This window comes from Balaenoptera musculus, chromosome 10 (genome assembly GCF_009873245.2).
Source record: "Balaenoptera musculus isolate JJ_BM4_2016_0621 chromosome 10, mBalMus1.pri.v3, whole genome shotgun sequence".
Taxonomy (NCBI): Eukaryota; Metazoa; Chordata; class Mammalia; order Artiodactyla; family Balaenopteridae; genus Balaenoptera; species Balaenoptera musculus.
In genome coordinates, this window is record NC_045794.1 from 73686527 (window position 1) to 73702550 (window position 16024).

Sequence of the window (16024 nt, forward strand, 5' to 3'; positions counted from 1 at the left end):
AGGCTGCCTACATTCGTGGCTCTAGGCTGCATCACTCCAATCTCCACTTCTCTGATTCCTATGCCTCCCTTCTTCCCCTGTAAGGACCATTGTGAGTGTATTGGACCATAATCTAGGATAATCTCCCCATCTCAAGATCCTTAACTTAATCACATTTGCAAAGCCCCTCTGCCATGTAAAGAAACATATTCACAGATTCTGGGGATGAGGACTTGGACATCTTTATGGACCATTACTCTGCCTAATACAAGAAATGGTTAAACAAAAGAGACCCTGTTGACATGGGGTTATATTCCAGTGAATAAATATAAAGATATGTGATGTAATGTCAGGTAGTAACAATGGTTATGAAGAAAAATAAAGCTGGGCAAGGTGTTACATTATGATTTAGCTCCACTGATGATACATTTTTAAATTGGGGTAGAGAATAAATTGGGGGCATGTTAAGTTTGAGATGCCTATGAGCCTTCCAAGGGGAAAAATCATGAATACAATTGGAAATATATGATTCTAGATTTCTGCGGAGAGGTTGGAACTAAAGATATAAATTTGGGAGTTATCAGAATATATATACATATATTTACCGGTTTTTATAAAGGATACAAATGAACAGCCAGGTGAAGAGGTACATAAGGCAAGGTCTGGAAGGGTACCAATTGCAGAAGCTCCTATTCCCTTGGAGTTGGGGTATTCGGCATATAACTACTTACAGCCATGGCTCTACGATCAAACAAGAGGGAGGGGCCAAACAAGAGAACAGTGGCAAAGACTTTAGAAGGCAGGAAGAGAAGGAGCAGGAAAGGTGACTAGCGACCCATGAGGTAGGAGGAGTACTGGACCAGAAGGTAGGTAAGGAAAATGTTTCAAGGGGAAGGGAGTGATCACTAAGACCAAGTCCTATAGAAAGGCTGATTTGGATGAATCACTGGGACCTTCACATGAGTGGAATGGTGGGGACAAAAGCTTAACTGAAGTGGATTCAGAAGAGTAGAAAGTGAAGAAATGAAGACTGAATATATGCCTTTCTTTTGAGGAGTTTTGCTATAAAGGGGAGCAGAGCAATGAGACAGGACTTGGAAAGGGATGAGGGGTCAAATGAAGTTTTCCTTTTAAAAGATGGGAAATACATTACAAACGTGGGCTGATGGAAAAGATCAAACAGAAAGAGAGCACTGATGTCACAGGATGGTGAGGAGACAACTACTTGGTAAATGGATTGCTAGGCAGTACTGAGTGCCCCTGGAGCTTTGTATAAATAAATTTAAAGGGAGATCAGTCAGCATGGCTGTCTAGTCGAATTCAGTTGCTTGGGTGTAGGTATAGAGTCGGCAGAAAAAAATAGATTTAACCAGGCTGAAGTTTTTTGGGGTGAGTACAATGGAGAGAGAAAGGGGCAAGGGTATGGCTATGATGATGGACTATAGAATCTAAGCCCATAAAGGTGAGACACATAGACACAGAAGGTGGGCAATGAAAAGGCAGAGGCTCAGTGGATTGGAGGTCCTTCTGGGGTTGATGAATTATCAAAACTGAAGGACTAGAGGAAGTGGTGGCCAGTGTGTGGGAGGCTTTACACTGAGTTTACCATTAACACAAAGGATTTAGACAGTCACTGAGTTCCTCTGAGAATCCTGACCAAGAGAGGATGGCTGTCTTTCAGAAGTGACTCAGAGTGTTGCTCTGTCTTTGGTTCTTTCCTTGCGATCAAAAGCCAGTGTTAACCAAGAAGCGGATGGATTAATCAGAAAAACAGAACAAAGAGCTATGGAGTCACCCATGTGGGGCTGTCACAGGACCACAACACAGGCAGGATTCGTTCCCAATTTCTAAAACTCTTAAGAAGAAAAGGCTGTTGATCCTGAAGAAGAAAACTGCATCTCTTCTATGTTATATCTGCGCAGTGTATTGTATATCCCTGTAGGGACATACCCACCTGATTCAGTCTGATTGATTTAAAAATACTTCTAGGATAAAATCAGAGACTGTCATGTGAAATTTGTGTCTCCCAGACTAAAGTCGCTGAGCTGAGAAAGCCTTCTGTTTATCCCTTGGGAAAAATCATACATCTTTTTCTCAAAGAGAGAAAAAGAGGCTTTGGGGATAAGGTTTTACTGAGGGCTTTGATTTTTCTTCTTCAAACCAAATTGGAAATTTCATGTTTGTCAGAAGACTTGAAAAACACCCCCGCCCCAATGCAACTATCAACTAGAATATCTGAGTGATTAATTCAGTGCCCTTGAAAATGACAGCCGAGGCCATAAATCTGTCTATCTTTGTCTTTGATCTTTACTGTCATCTCCAGAGAAGCTTATTAATTTTGAAGCCACGAATAGGTAGGATACAGCTAGGACAAATAAAATCTGTACAAAAATTTCCTTTCATGTTTCACTATTTACATGATTAGGCAAACATAACCTATGAATCCCTTAAAGGAATATTTGTCTTCTAATGCCCTATGCTGAGTCTAGAACTGTGCACTGCGCCAGATAAATTTTAATTAATGATAAAGTACTTACCAGAATTATCTGGGGGAGGTGGAGGGAGACAGCAGGTAGTCAGTGAACTAGAATTAGTACTCTCTCTTCTGAGTTAATATAAAACTAAAAATTCTAATCCCAGTATTCTAGACAAATAGAATACCAATAAAACTTTCTGTAAATTACAAAGAGAAAACAAGTAGTCATTACATCTTTGGTGAATCCTGCTGTTATACCCCAAAGGCCTACAGAATAAGGGATTCATTCTTATTATCTCTTTCATATAGAATCAACAAGAATATTTTATGCAAGTTGCTGAAATGACAAGGGCAGAAATCAACCATTATTTATAGCGATACCTTACTGTGTTCAAAAAAGGTGTGTGCATGTGTGAATCTAAATTCTGAGGCAGGTAATAACTTATATTGTACAATGATGTACTTTTTTAAAAGATATTTTACATTCAAGTAAGGATTACATCTTGGAAAAAACTGAAGTTTGACTTGGAAAACCACATTTGGTTTAGTTTCACCCACATCATGTCTCAAAAAAGCCATCTGTTCACCTTTCAGAAAGCTGCCCCTTCTTTGCATGCAGAACAGCAATCAAGTGAAATTAATACAGGCATGAATAAGCAATGCAACCTCACTGCAACACTAACATTTCTGAATGAATCTGTAATCCCTCTTTTTATCTCATAATAACTGATTTTTTTAAGTTCCAATTTTGCTTTCAAAAATTCGTTGAAAATAAAACTACTAAGTGAAGTAAGTCAGAAAGAGAAAAATATCACATATCATTTATATGTGGAATCTAAAATATTACACAAATGAACCTATCTATGAAACAGAAACAGACTCACAGACATAGAGAACAGACTTTTGGTTACCAAGAGGGTGGGGGAGGAATGGATTGGGAATTTGGGATTAGCAGATATAAACTATTATATGTAGAATGGATAAACCACAAGGTCCTACAGTATAGCACAGGGAACTATATTCAATACCCTGTGATAAACCATAATGGAAAAGAATATGAAAAAGAATGTATATATATGTATAACTGAATCACTTTGCTGTATGGCAGAAATTAACACATTGTAAATCAACTACAATAAAATAAAAATTTTTTTAATTCAGTGAAGAGATATAAGAATAATAAAGCAACCCTCTCCCCTACCTTAAGAAACAAAGTATACCCTTTTATGATCTATCTCCCTACCTTTCCCTCTTGAAGGATACCACCATCTTGAATATTGTGCCTATCATCCCAATCTATGTCCCTTTACTTTTATCACATAGGTAGACATCCCTAAACAGCAGTATTGCTTTTGTGTGTATTCGAGCTTCACATAAAATAGTATTAGATCTCTTTAGTATTTTCTGTTAACCAACATCGTTGGATTTGTCTATGGTGTTGCAGGTAAGTCTACTTCACTTATTTTCCCTGCCAAATAGTATTCCATTGATTGGGTATTCCACAATTTATGTGTCCTTTGTACTGTTAACTAGCATTGAATCCCACAGTAAGCATTCTTATAAATGTCTCCTGTACACAGGTAGGTGAGTTCCCCTAACGTGTCATAGTTGAGTTATAGTTTTACCAGATACTGTCCCAAATGGTAGAATCAACTTACTCTTCCATGAGCAGAAGAAAATCCCCCCTTTTTCTACAAGGTCAAAAATATTTGATTGTCAGGCATTTTAAATTTTAACAAAATTATGGGCAGGAAATGGTATCCCATGGTTTTAATTTCATTGTTTGTTTCCTTGATTACTGGTAACTTGAGCATATTTTATGTGTATATTGATCATTCTTCTGCAAATTACCTATTTAAGTCCTCTGTCCACTTTTTAGTTGGTCTACTTCTTTTTTCTAATTTATATTTAAGAGTTCCTTCTATAGAGAGAAATGCAAATCAAAACAACAATGAGGTACCACCTCACGCCAATTAGAATGGCCATCATTTAAAAGTCTACAAATAACAAATGCTGGAGAGGATGTGGAGGAAAGGAAACCCTGTTACACTGTTGCTGGGAATGTAGGTTGGTGTAACCACTGTAGAAAACAGTATGAAGTTTCCTCAGAAAACTAAAAATAGAACTACATATGATCCAGCAATCCCACTCCTGGGCATATATCCAGACAAAACTATAATTCAAAAAGACACATACATCCCTATGTTCTTAAAACAGCACTATTCACAACAGCCAAGACATGGAAGCAACCTATATGTCCTTCGACAGATGAATGGATAAATAAGATGTGGTACATATATACAATGGAATACTACTAATCCATAAAAAAGAATGCCGTGTGCGGCAACATGGATGCAACCAGAGATTATCATACTAAGTAAAGTAAGTCAGAAAGAGAAATACCATATGATATCACATATATGTGGAATCTAAAATATGACACAAATGAACCTATCTATGAAACAGAAACAGAATCAGGGATATAGAGAATAGACTGGTGGTTGCCAAGGGGGGAGGGGGGTGGGGGAGGGATGGAGTGGGAGTTTGGGATTAGCAGATGCAAACTTATATAGAAAATGGATAAGCAACAAGGTCCTACCGTAGAGCACAGAGAACTATATTCAATGTCCTGTGATAAACCATAATGGAAAAGAATATGAAAAAGAATGTATGTGTGTGTGTGTGTGTGTATGTATATATATATATATATATATATATATATATATATATATATATATATATATATAACTGAATCACTTTGCTGTATGGCAGAAATTAACACAACATTGTAATTCAACTATACTTCAATAAAAATTTTAAAAAGTTCCTTATATATTATGGATACCAATACCTTGTTTATATGTGTAATACATCCCCTACTCTGTGGATTGTGTTCACTTTTATTTTATGGGATTTTTTACAGAAGTTTTTTGTTTTAAATGTAGTCAAATTTAGTAAACTTTTTCTTTTATGATTTGTACATTTTATATTTTGCTTAAGCAATCCTTGCCTACCCAGAATACATAAATATATTCTTCTGTTTTCTTTTAGAAGTTTTGAAGTATGGGGTTTCACACTTAAGCCTTTAACCCATCTGGTATTGATTTCATTTGTGGTTAAAAGTAAGAACATAATATATATTTTTTTCATATAGCTAGCTGTCCCAGCAACATTTATTGAACAGTTGACTTAGTGACAAACCCATCTTCATGGGTCTACAAAATCAGGCCTTTCATAGACCAACCATCTGCACTTGTGTGGGTCTGCTTATGTGCTCTCCATTGTGGACTCTTTGTCTCTCTGTGTAACAATATCACACTTAGACCTTAACGAGTCCCCAACCTTCAAATTTCTTCAAAATTGTCCTGTCTGTTTTGGGCCCTTTGCTCTTCCATGTATGCCATAAAATCAACTTTTTAGGTTTCATGAAAAATCTTAATAGGATGTTTATTGGAATTGCCTGAATTTGTAGATTTATTCAGGGAGAACTAACGTCTTTATGACACTGAGCTTCCCTAACTACAAACATAATATTCCAAAACACATGGAACATTTAATAAATTTCAACTTATCCTCTCGTGGAGGCCACTCTAATATTTTCTGTATCTTTTCAATTTTAGTATACGTGCTGCAAAAGCAAATACACCACCACCATTTTAGTATCATTATAATGTACATGGAGAGCCAACCAAACCAACAAGCCAAATGTTGTCCTCAAATAACTATCCTCATTATTTTTATGAAACACAAAATTATCACAGAGTCAGGATTATTTAGAATAAATTTCTGAAAAATTATTTCCTGGGCTTGCTGACTAAGATAAATAATGCCATTCTTTGACCTTTTTTACAGGCCTATTTTCTGTTCCTCAAAACTCTTCAAGTGCCAAGTTCAGGAGAAGTGAGCTGTGTGTTAAGTCATGAGATAATTTTTTTTTTTAATTGCACATACACAGTAACTCATGCTTTGCTCACTTGAATAAGACTAGCTTCTTTACTGTGTTTTAATACTATGAAGAGGCAATTTTAAGGCAGGAATTTATCCAATCATTTAACAAAGCTACATTCAGAAAACTGGCAAGCTTTTCCGAACATCTTTTAGAGGGCAAATATTATATTTATTTATGTTCTATTCACCATCTAGCATAATGTGAACATTCTAGTACGATTAATGATAACTGTGATTATAACAGTAATGTATATTCACAGCTGGGTATTGAGAACCACTCTTCTATTTATTGTTCATTATATCATTCAAAAGACAGAGAGTGAAAGCTTTCTATGTGATCTCAGTATACACAGTGCACTTTATGTAAGTTGACTTTAATTTGCATTTGCAAAATAATGAAGCCTTTCCTCATCTTCCCCAAATAGATGCAATTTGCCTGTTCTAAATCTCTAGAAAAATTCAATTTTGTTTCTTAAAGGTAATTATCGATTTTCCCTGCATTTCTGCTGTTTGTGATACTGTATAATTATCCATGCTATCATATAATATGGCGCTATATTAATGGGGCATCAAGTCACACAGACTTGGGTTTAATCTTGTCTCTTCTGTGTACTGACTGTATGACCTTGGACAAATTACTTGGCTTCTCTAAGTTAGTTTCCTCACCTGTAAAATGAAGAAAATAACCCTGGGCTACATTATAAGGTTGCTGTGAGAATATAGGTAAAGAGTTTAATCTATAGTTTGTGATCAATTATCTATCATTATCAATATTATCATATTGTGTCCTCCCCCCAACTCCACTAAAATCTAAATTGCACCTTTCTAGAAGGCAGAAGCCATAGCTCACCTTCTTTCAGATAGTTGACAATACGGTGAGTGCCTCCTATGTGTAAGGCACACATAAAGTAATTAATAAAATTTGTTGAATTAAAGATATTTTTCTATCCATTATATTCAAACTAAAAAAAATTCTTCTATGTCTGGTTTCTCAAATTAGTTAATAGGCTACTTAAGGGCAGGTGGAAGTTCAAAAAATAAATGAACAAGCCATACTAAATAAAGTAGTAAATGGATAAGCATATGCTGAATATACATTTAAAATGAAAATCACTGTTCAGCAAATCCAAAACAAAATATTAAGACATTTTCAGATATAGTTAAAAAGGAAAAAAAGTTTCCATTTTCAGGCAGCTGCCTGAGAAATGTACATAATACTTTTTTAAAACACTTAGTAGACAAAGGTCCAACATCTTTTTAAAAATTCTGGTCCCATCATTTAATGGGTGAAAAATGATTTCCTAATAATAATACAGGAAGCCAGTCTAACATCAAGCATTTAAATCTATGAATCTCATCTGAAATATTTAACCCCTTGATAAAGATTATATAACTGGACATAGTTGAAAAATTATGGCATAAAATCTTCAGGACAAAGAGCTTATGAGTAGAAAATCAGTAACAAATACTTCATTATAAATAAAAGGCCATGATAACAATATTACTGTTTGATAGACATACTATATTTTTCTTTCCTACATTTTTGTGTATAGAAAGGTATGGGTGTTTTGCTCCTTTCTAATTTTGCTGGTGGAAGAAACTCAGAAACCAAAGGATAACAACAATCACTGATAACTAACAAGGACCTACTGTATAGCACAGAGAACTATACTCAATATATTTTTAATAACCTGTAAGGGAAAAGAATCTGAAAAAAAAAAGTATATATATATATATATATAAAACTGAAACTAACACAACATTATAAATCAACTATACTTCAATTAAAAAATTAATTTTAAAATGACTGTCTTTATAAGGAAAGATTTTCGTTTCTTTTTTTTTTTTTTAACCAATTATCATGGGGAAAATGGTCCAGGAGAATTAATATTCAAATGCTACCATAAAGTTCAAAAATATTTTTCACAGATGTCATGAGTCAAAGAGAATATGAACTACATTCTATAACTTTATTACAAGTGTGGTTAAGAATCATGAAAATTTATCTACACTAAACACATACCCAGAGGAGTAAGCAGGAAGTTCTTAAAAAAGAAAGCCATTGACACCACTAATGCACATCTGCTACTTACAGCCATTAAATGCAACCAGTTTTATCTGCTTTATATTTCAGTCGCCGTATTTACCAAATAACCAGCATTATTCAAGCAAACAGTCTTCTAATTACCACTCCTGATGAATGAGATGAGGTTCCTGGTGATCATCTATCTGTCATGATCATTACCGTATTTAGTATGAAGCTGCAGTTCGGGGATCATCCTGTGGGCCCTCACGGCTTGAGCAATCAGTTAAAGGTTCCCAGATCTGTATTTCTGCCTGGATGCTCCATGCCCAAGACCTGTCTCTGTCCTGTCTTGGTAAACAGTGCCATTATCTACGCAGGGGCTTCAAATGTGGGAGCTGTTCTAGAGTCTTCCCTCTCCTATGTCTAACCAGTAAACAGAACCTTTAACTCTTTCTCTTCAAGATCTCACGGCTCAGTCTCCTCTTCTTCATTTCCCCCTATGTTACTGCTCAAGATCAAGCACCCCCCCACTCCGTATCTAGATTACGACTGCACTTGCCTCCTAATTTTCATGCCTCCCAGCCTCACCTCCCCCTAACCCCTCCTTTATCACGTCTCTAGAGTAACTGTCCTAAAACTCAAATTTGCTCTTGTCATGGTTCCCTGAATTCACCATCCCCTCTTAAGCCTTGTCACCTATACAGATGCTGAACTCTGTCCTTGTTCTCCATAATGGTAGGCAAATTCTTAAAGAAACAGCTCAAGTTTCAACCATTTCCAGGAAGTTATCTCTGATTACGTTTTCTGTCCCCCACCCAAATTTTCTAGCACTCACACACATGCGCATATGTGTGTACACACACACACACACACACACACACACACACACACACAGTCCTTATTTAACCACTCCACTGATGTACTCCCATAGCAACTTAGGCATTTATCACTATTATTGGACTCTTTCATCTGTGCATTCTCATTGCTTGGTATATAATAGATGCACAGCAAATGTATTCAGTAAAAGAAAGAATAATCTATTCTAGCTGTCTATTTGCTCACCCTGCCCCCTCCACTCACTGTTCAACTCACTTCATACTGGCTCGCACCTGTATTAGTCCATTGAAAAAGCTCTCCAAAAGGTAACCAAAAATTTCTGCTAAATTGATTATTATAAAAATCCTTCTCTTGGCTTTCAGCAATGTTGACACTCCCATCTTCTTTAAACACTCCTCTCTTGGCTGTCCTGACATCACATTCTCCTGCCCATGCCTGGGCTCCAGCCCTCTTTTCAGTCCCTAGAGCATACCAAGGTCCCTGCAAGCCAGTCTTTGCATACACAGTTCCCTCAGCCTAGGACACTCCAGTACTCCTAATCTTCTCACACCAACTCTTACTGGAGCTTTAGATCAGCACTTTTCAAACTTTAATGAACACGTAAATCACCTGGGGATCTTATTAAAATGCAGCGTCTGATGCAGTAGCTCTGGGGTGGGACCCAAGACTCTGCATTTCTAAGAAGCTCCCAGGTGATGCTCAAACAAACCATGGACCACATCTTGAATAGCAAGGTTTTATATCTCAGCTTAAAACAACTTTTTCAGGGAAACTTTCTCTGATTTCGCCTCACCTATACTCCTGACTTAGTCAAATGCCCACAATTCATACTGTCACTGTACTATGTAACTTTCCATGATAGCTTTTGCTTATCATTATAACCCACATTCATCCTCCTCCCTCTCAACCCCCTACTCCTATCTAGTGCCTGGCATGTTCATTTTTGAGAAATGAATGAACAATGTCTACTGAGTTAGCCCCTAACTTAGGCTGAGTCACTTCCCTTCGTGATGCTGCACACCAAAGCTTCACTGCCCTGAGCTCAGCTCCTGCAGAAATACAGCTCATCTGTGGTTAGTACTCTGAAAGATTTTCTATTCCTGCCAAGATTCACTCATTTGGGGTCTGCAGAGCTATGGCAGGAGAGTAATTAATTCCATATGTACTCGTTTTGCTACTCTAACAAGCTGGTTGGCCACAGTCTCCACATACAGTCTACTAGTACTCCAGATTTTCTTGTGCCAGGTATATAAGCAGCAGAGGACAAAAAGCAAATCCTAGTTAATGTGGTCAGATCCAAATCTCCCACCCTGCTGTGAGGACTGGCACCGGGAAGGGTAGAGGCAGGAGGAAAAGACAAAAACTTTCAGTACATTCTGATTTTTTTCCATTCAAAATTCATTGTTTAGCTTCTCATAAAATTCATTTTTCTCTTACATTTAGGAAAATAATTTTGACTAAAAATACTGTAGGAAAAATTATATAAGTTAATGGCTGGATACAACAGCTAGAACATTTGCATGAAATAAGTTGTGATGGGGAATATACTGGAAGAGCTTAATTGCATAAAACACGACAAGCAGAAGCAATGCCACTGCTGCCAAGAGAACTGCCTGGAAAAAGTGCCAAAGTAAAACTAAAAATAAACAAATAAAACATAATTTGAGATAAACTCCAGGAATGTCATTTCGCTTGACTAATAAATACAAGAAAATAATCATAGCACATAGTAACAGAAATAACAAGATCCTAATGCTTGATTAAAATATTAATCATATAATACCTTAGGGAAAACTATTGCTCTCTAAATAAAAAGTTTCAAATACATTTCAGGGAAGAGATAATTTATTTTTAAATAGAAAAATTTTTTTCTCAATTCTGTTTCATAAACCTATCAGTAAACTCAATTTTAAAAATGGTGATATTTTAAAAAACATATTATTTGTTTAAAATTTTTCATGTCATTTAATTGTATATCAGAAAGAGGTTGTTTTCCCTGAGTTGGGAGGAAGAGGGTGTGACTCTCTGATAGATTAGTGCCCAAAATGTAAAACAGCCATAGTTTTATGGCATTTATAATTCATAGAACATATATAAACGATTTCTTGAAAAAGAACAAAGTTTTTAAATAGTGTTCACAGCTTGAATTTTTTTCAGTAATTTTACTGTGTACTGAATTTTACAGAAAGTACAGAGAATTTTCTAAAAGTACAAATCTGGGAGAGTGCATTTCTTAGTCAAATTCTTCAAAATTTCAGCTGATTTTCCAAAGCACACAACTGTCTTCACTTTATCTTAAAATAATGCATTTCCAGTTCTGTTTAAAACAAGTAATTATTTATCAACAAGTAATTAAAATTTCATTAGATGATTAATTATTATCCCTAAAATGCATTGTTTCTGAATTTAGAATAACATTTACTCTGGTACTTTGCCTGATGCTAGATGTTATTTAAAATGAATTTAGTTTACACAATATCAACCTTAGAGAATGGACAAAATGGGACACAGATTCATTCAACTGAACATGTAGCTTCAAACAGAAGAATTTTCCAAGTGAATTACAAAATGTCTTTTAAAGTTTCACCTATGGGAACAAGGTGTACTATTACTGTAACACTGTAATTATGGATTTGGGCATGATTTCAAGCCTAGCCCATAAGATTTCCAGCCCAATAAACAGAATATTTACCAAGAAAACATAGCGCTGCTTAAAAATAAAAGTCAATGGAAAAATAGGATTCACTTCATAAAATTCACACTGTAACCAAATCTGATGGAAACTAACTATCACCTATTCCACAAAGGAAATAATATCTGCACACACCAGAACGAATAGCAATAACACCACCAAAGAAACCTTATGCACACACAATTCTTGCTACAAAGAATACTCTTTCTTAAAAAAAAAAAGAAAAAAGAAGAAACAAAAAAATGAAAATAAGTGACAGAGTGAGGTTGGGGACCTGGGAAGACCAGTAAAAGAAAAGTAACTACAAAGCCCTACCAAGGAGGTAAAGCCCATGCTCACTTTTTGTCAACTGTCATAGTGATGTTCTATATAGCGATTCTTCTACTGACCCAGAATCAAATTCAGAATCATACACATGCATTTAGTTGTTGTTAAACATGGCATGGCTATATAATATTCCATCACTTGATATACTATAGTTTTATTTAACTAATACTCTCTTAAAGGATATTTGACTTGTGTCCATTTGTTGTTATAAGTAATGCTGAAATAAACATCCTTGAATACAAGTCTTTTTCTGTACTTCTATTTCTTTAGGATGGTTTAGGATCTTTAGGATGATCATTCAGGATCCAGCAGGAAAACAGAAACCACAACAGTTATTTTAGCAGAGAGAATTTAATATAGGGAACTGGTTAAAAAGGTTTGGAAGTCTGCAAGGGCTAAAAGGGATCACAGAGGTGAGAAGAAATAGTAAATGCATGAAGCAACTAACTCTCTAGGGCTGAAGGAACAAAGGAAAGAAGTTGGTTTGTTAGAAACTTAGACACTTAGAGGCCCCTCACTGAGTTGAGATGGTTTGTTCATAGGAGGGAAGAGGAATGTTCATTAAAAAGACATTCTGAAAGGAAGAGGAAATGCCTGGCATTCCTTCTCCATCTCCCCTTCAACTTAAAACAAACAACATGTAACTCTTATGTGCTTCAGTAAAATAATCCAAACAAATACACGAAAAGTAAAGGAATTTTGCCACCATAAATGCTGAAACCCACCAAAATTCTGTAGTGATCTGGAAAGCAATTTAAAAAGAACATATGATATAAAAACTGGGCTTTACAGTGGCCATCACTATCTCAAGTAAAGGAAAAAGAAAATACGTAGGAATTAGGGGAAAAAAATTATACCAGAACATTCTTCAGTTGTAAAAGTCATTCCAAGTCAGTCTCAATTTTTAAATTACAGGGGTGGGTGGATTGGCTGGTTTGAAGCAGCAGAGTGTTCTGTGTGCTCGAGGATGTATGATCGTGCACACAGTATGTTATCTTCTACTGATGCCTGACTGTTTCCGAAAGTAAAAGCAAGGAGACTGAAAGACACAGATGGAACTAGACAAGAACCAGCACTGGGCATCAGCAGCCAGTTCACGCAGATTATGAGGATTTTAATCTCTCTGAAGTCCTAATATAGTTTACATAACCTGACTTCGTAAAGCACAAAGAACTGACTGAAAAATTCACTTCAGCAGACTTGCTGACCACTTCCACCAAACAATTAGCTGTCAGGTGGCGAAATAAAGGAGCAAAGCCAACTAGCTTCACTGTATAAGCAGCACCCAATTACTCAAAACCAGATGGGTGTAATGTACAGAACAGCTGAAAGCGAAGCGCGCTATCTTCCAGGCAACCCTGACAGACCTGCCAATGGCATTTAGCTCCATAGTAAACCATCCTCCAGGTCAGCAGGAAGCTCATTATGGGCTGACAGTCCAGGAGACAAGCACTTTGCAGAATGCTCCCCTAGTAATTTCCTGTGTGAAAAGCTCACTGCTGTTCCTGCATTCCTCAGGGTGCATTTCTTCTCATCTCTGAGGATGTTGCTCTTCCACAGGAAGAGGAAGGAACCAGTTGTTACTGGATGTGTGGGCTGAGGCTGTCGGGCATTTTCGGCACGCCTCAGTCTCAACTGTGGGAACTGGGGATGCGGCTTAGATTCCCAGGCCTGCGACAGTCTGGATGACTGCAGCAGTTTAGAAATACAGTAGCTCAGGAAGTTGGAAGGCAGAAATAATACCTGGAACGTCAACACCTCCAGTTCCCAGAAAGGTGCTAATTTTCTAAAGGAAATTAAAAAACGTATTTACTCTGTTGGGCTCCCAAATAGCACGTTTTATAAAATCCTTTTGTAGAGTTCTCTCTCTCTCTTTACATTTCATAAAGAAAAGTTTAAGTCCTAAATCACTTTTGTCAACAGGTTATAAAGACCAGTTTCACTACATAAATTTTTAACTAGGACTATGCTTAAAAATTTACTTAGTATAAAATTTTTGGTAAAAGGAAATACTCATTAATGTAAGCTTTCTTTCTCGGTGACCTTGAAACTTAAAGGGAATGAAGCTCAAATTAGTAAGTCGTTAAGGATAGTTAAATCAAACATTTGGGACTTATGATTATTATGATTTTTATCAAAAAGTATATTTTATTTGGAGGAAAAAAGAAACCCTCTGACCCACACTATTACTCTCTTTTTACAGTGGTACTATCTTAGTAAATCAGCTTTAAAAAAAAAGCCACGTTCCTTTAACAGACTAAAAGTTTTAGTTGCTTGTTTTTTTTTCTATAATCCCCCAAACACATTTTTTTTAAAGGTCAGCTATCACATTCACAACTGTTGGTAGGTCTTATAACATATAGGTCATGTTGTACTTCTAAAGCAAGGATGCAACTAATTTGGAAATCGTCTCTTCCTCTCTAATGTTTTCTCTATCTCTAAAATAACTTGTATCTGAAAAAACCATAAATGTGTTTTCTATTCTAAAGGGTGAGAGATTTGTGGAAGTGTATTTTTGCTTATTTACTTCTGTTAGTTTTATCATGTATGTCTTATTTTTAAAATGCTTTGACAATTTAATTACTTTATTTCTTTCAATTTCAAAGGGTGATGTTTTAAAATTATTTCTCAGCCCTGATAAGAATTCATCTTTTACTCCTACTAAGCATCCTAACTTTTTGAGACACTGGATTATTAACTTTCTGAGACACTGGATTAAAAAAAAAAAAATTACTGTATCTCACTTGACATATTCACTATCATTTGAAATTAAGACTAAATGTCTTTTAATAAAATGAGGATAAATTGTGGAAAGCACCTCTGTGTACAGTCCATAGGCGGATTTTACAAATGCCTATGTTCATTTTCTTTCAAACACTTAGAGTGGGAGCAGGAGAAAAATACCGAGGGCCACTGAACTGATGCCTAAAGATACGATAAACATGTCTGTTTCCTAAAGCTTAGCAAGCAACAACAAAGTTACAAACATATCTAGTTTCAGAAATCATATGCCCTGAATTTACAAATCAAATGCTACCTTATAAACTGTTGCAAAGTTTAAACACTTAAAAAAGAATTTCACCTACCTCCAAATTTAGAAGCTGTTTATATGTAAATGCAGGAATGTTAGCATACAGAAAAGCAGTGTAAGCAGGAGGTTTGCGCAACATGATTTTTATTGATTTTCCTGTAAAGGTAAATGAGGTATCTGGGGACAATACATCACATATTGCCATTTTACACTTTCAAGTTACAAATTTTAGTTTTGAACATTTAGGTTCGCATACACTGTGTTCTTTCAAGTAAGTCTTTCCAAATCTTTGCTTACATAAGCAGTTAGGAACTGGAATAGCTCTGAACTGGTTACGCAATGTTGTCTAGTAACCAGGACGAACTGTTGCCACAACAACCATGGAGATATCCTCTCTGTAGCTGTAAGTTTACTCTTTGTATGTCCTTTTATTTTACCAATATATCAATATTTTTCAGAGAGTATATATCATATGACAATCTCCATGAAAGTGGATAACTTTTTTCTTCCTAAAAATAGGCTGATGCGACAGCCTTTCCAAAAGGGAAACCAATAAACCTCGCTGAAAAATGCAAACCTAAAGGACACCTAGGAAGGACTATGTTTTACCACTGTGCTTCTCAAAGTCACAGAAACAGCACAGCATCTCTTGCTTTGATTCAGCTGATCACTTTCCTAATCCCAGAAAAGAAGATAGGAAAATCACAA

General features: G+C 36.0%; 1 protein-coding gene and 1 non-coding gene across 4 annotated transcripts in view; both read right to left on the reverse strand.

The window, feature by feature from the left end:
• POC1B (POC1 centriolar protein B) overlaps positions 1–16024 on the reverse strand; it is a 107215-nt gene that overhangs the window by 18368 nt on the left and 72823 nt on the right. The gene's annotated exons all lie outside the window — the stretch shown is intronic.
• On the reverse strand, positions 5994–6095 carry LOC118902902. Its single transcript, XR_005021619.1, has one exon. It is a non-coding gene; the product is annotated as a U6 spliceosomal RNA (small nuclear RNA).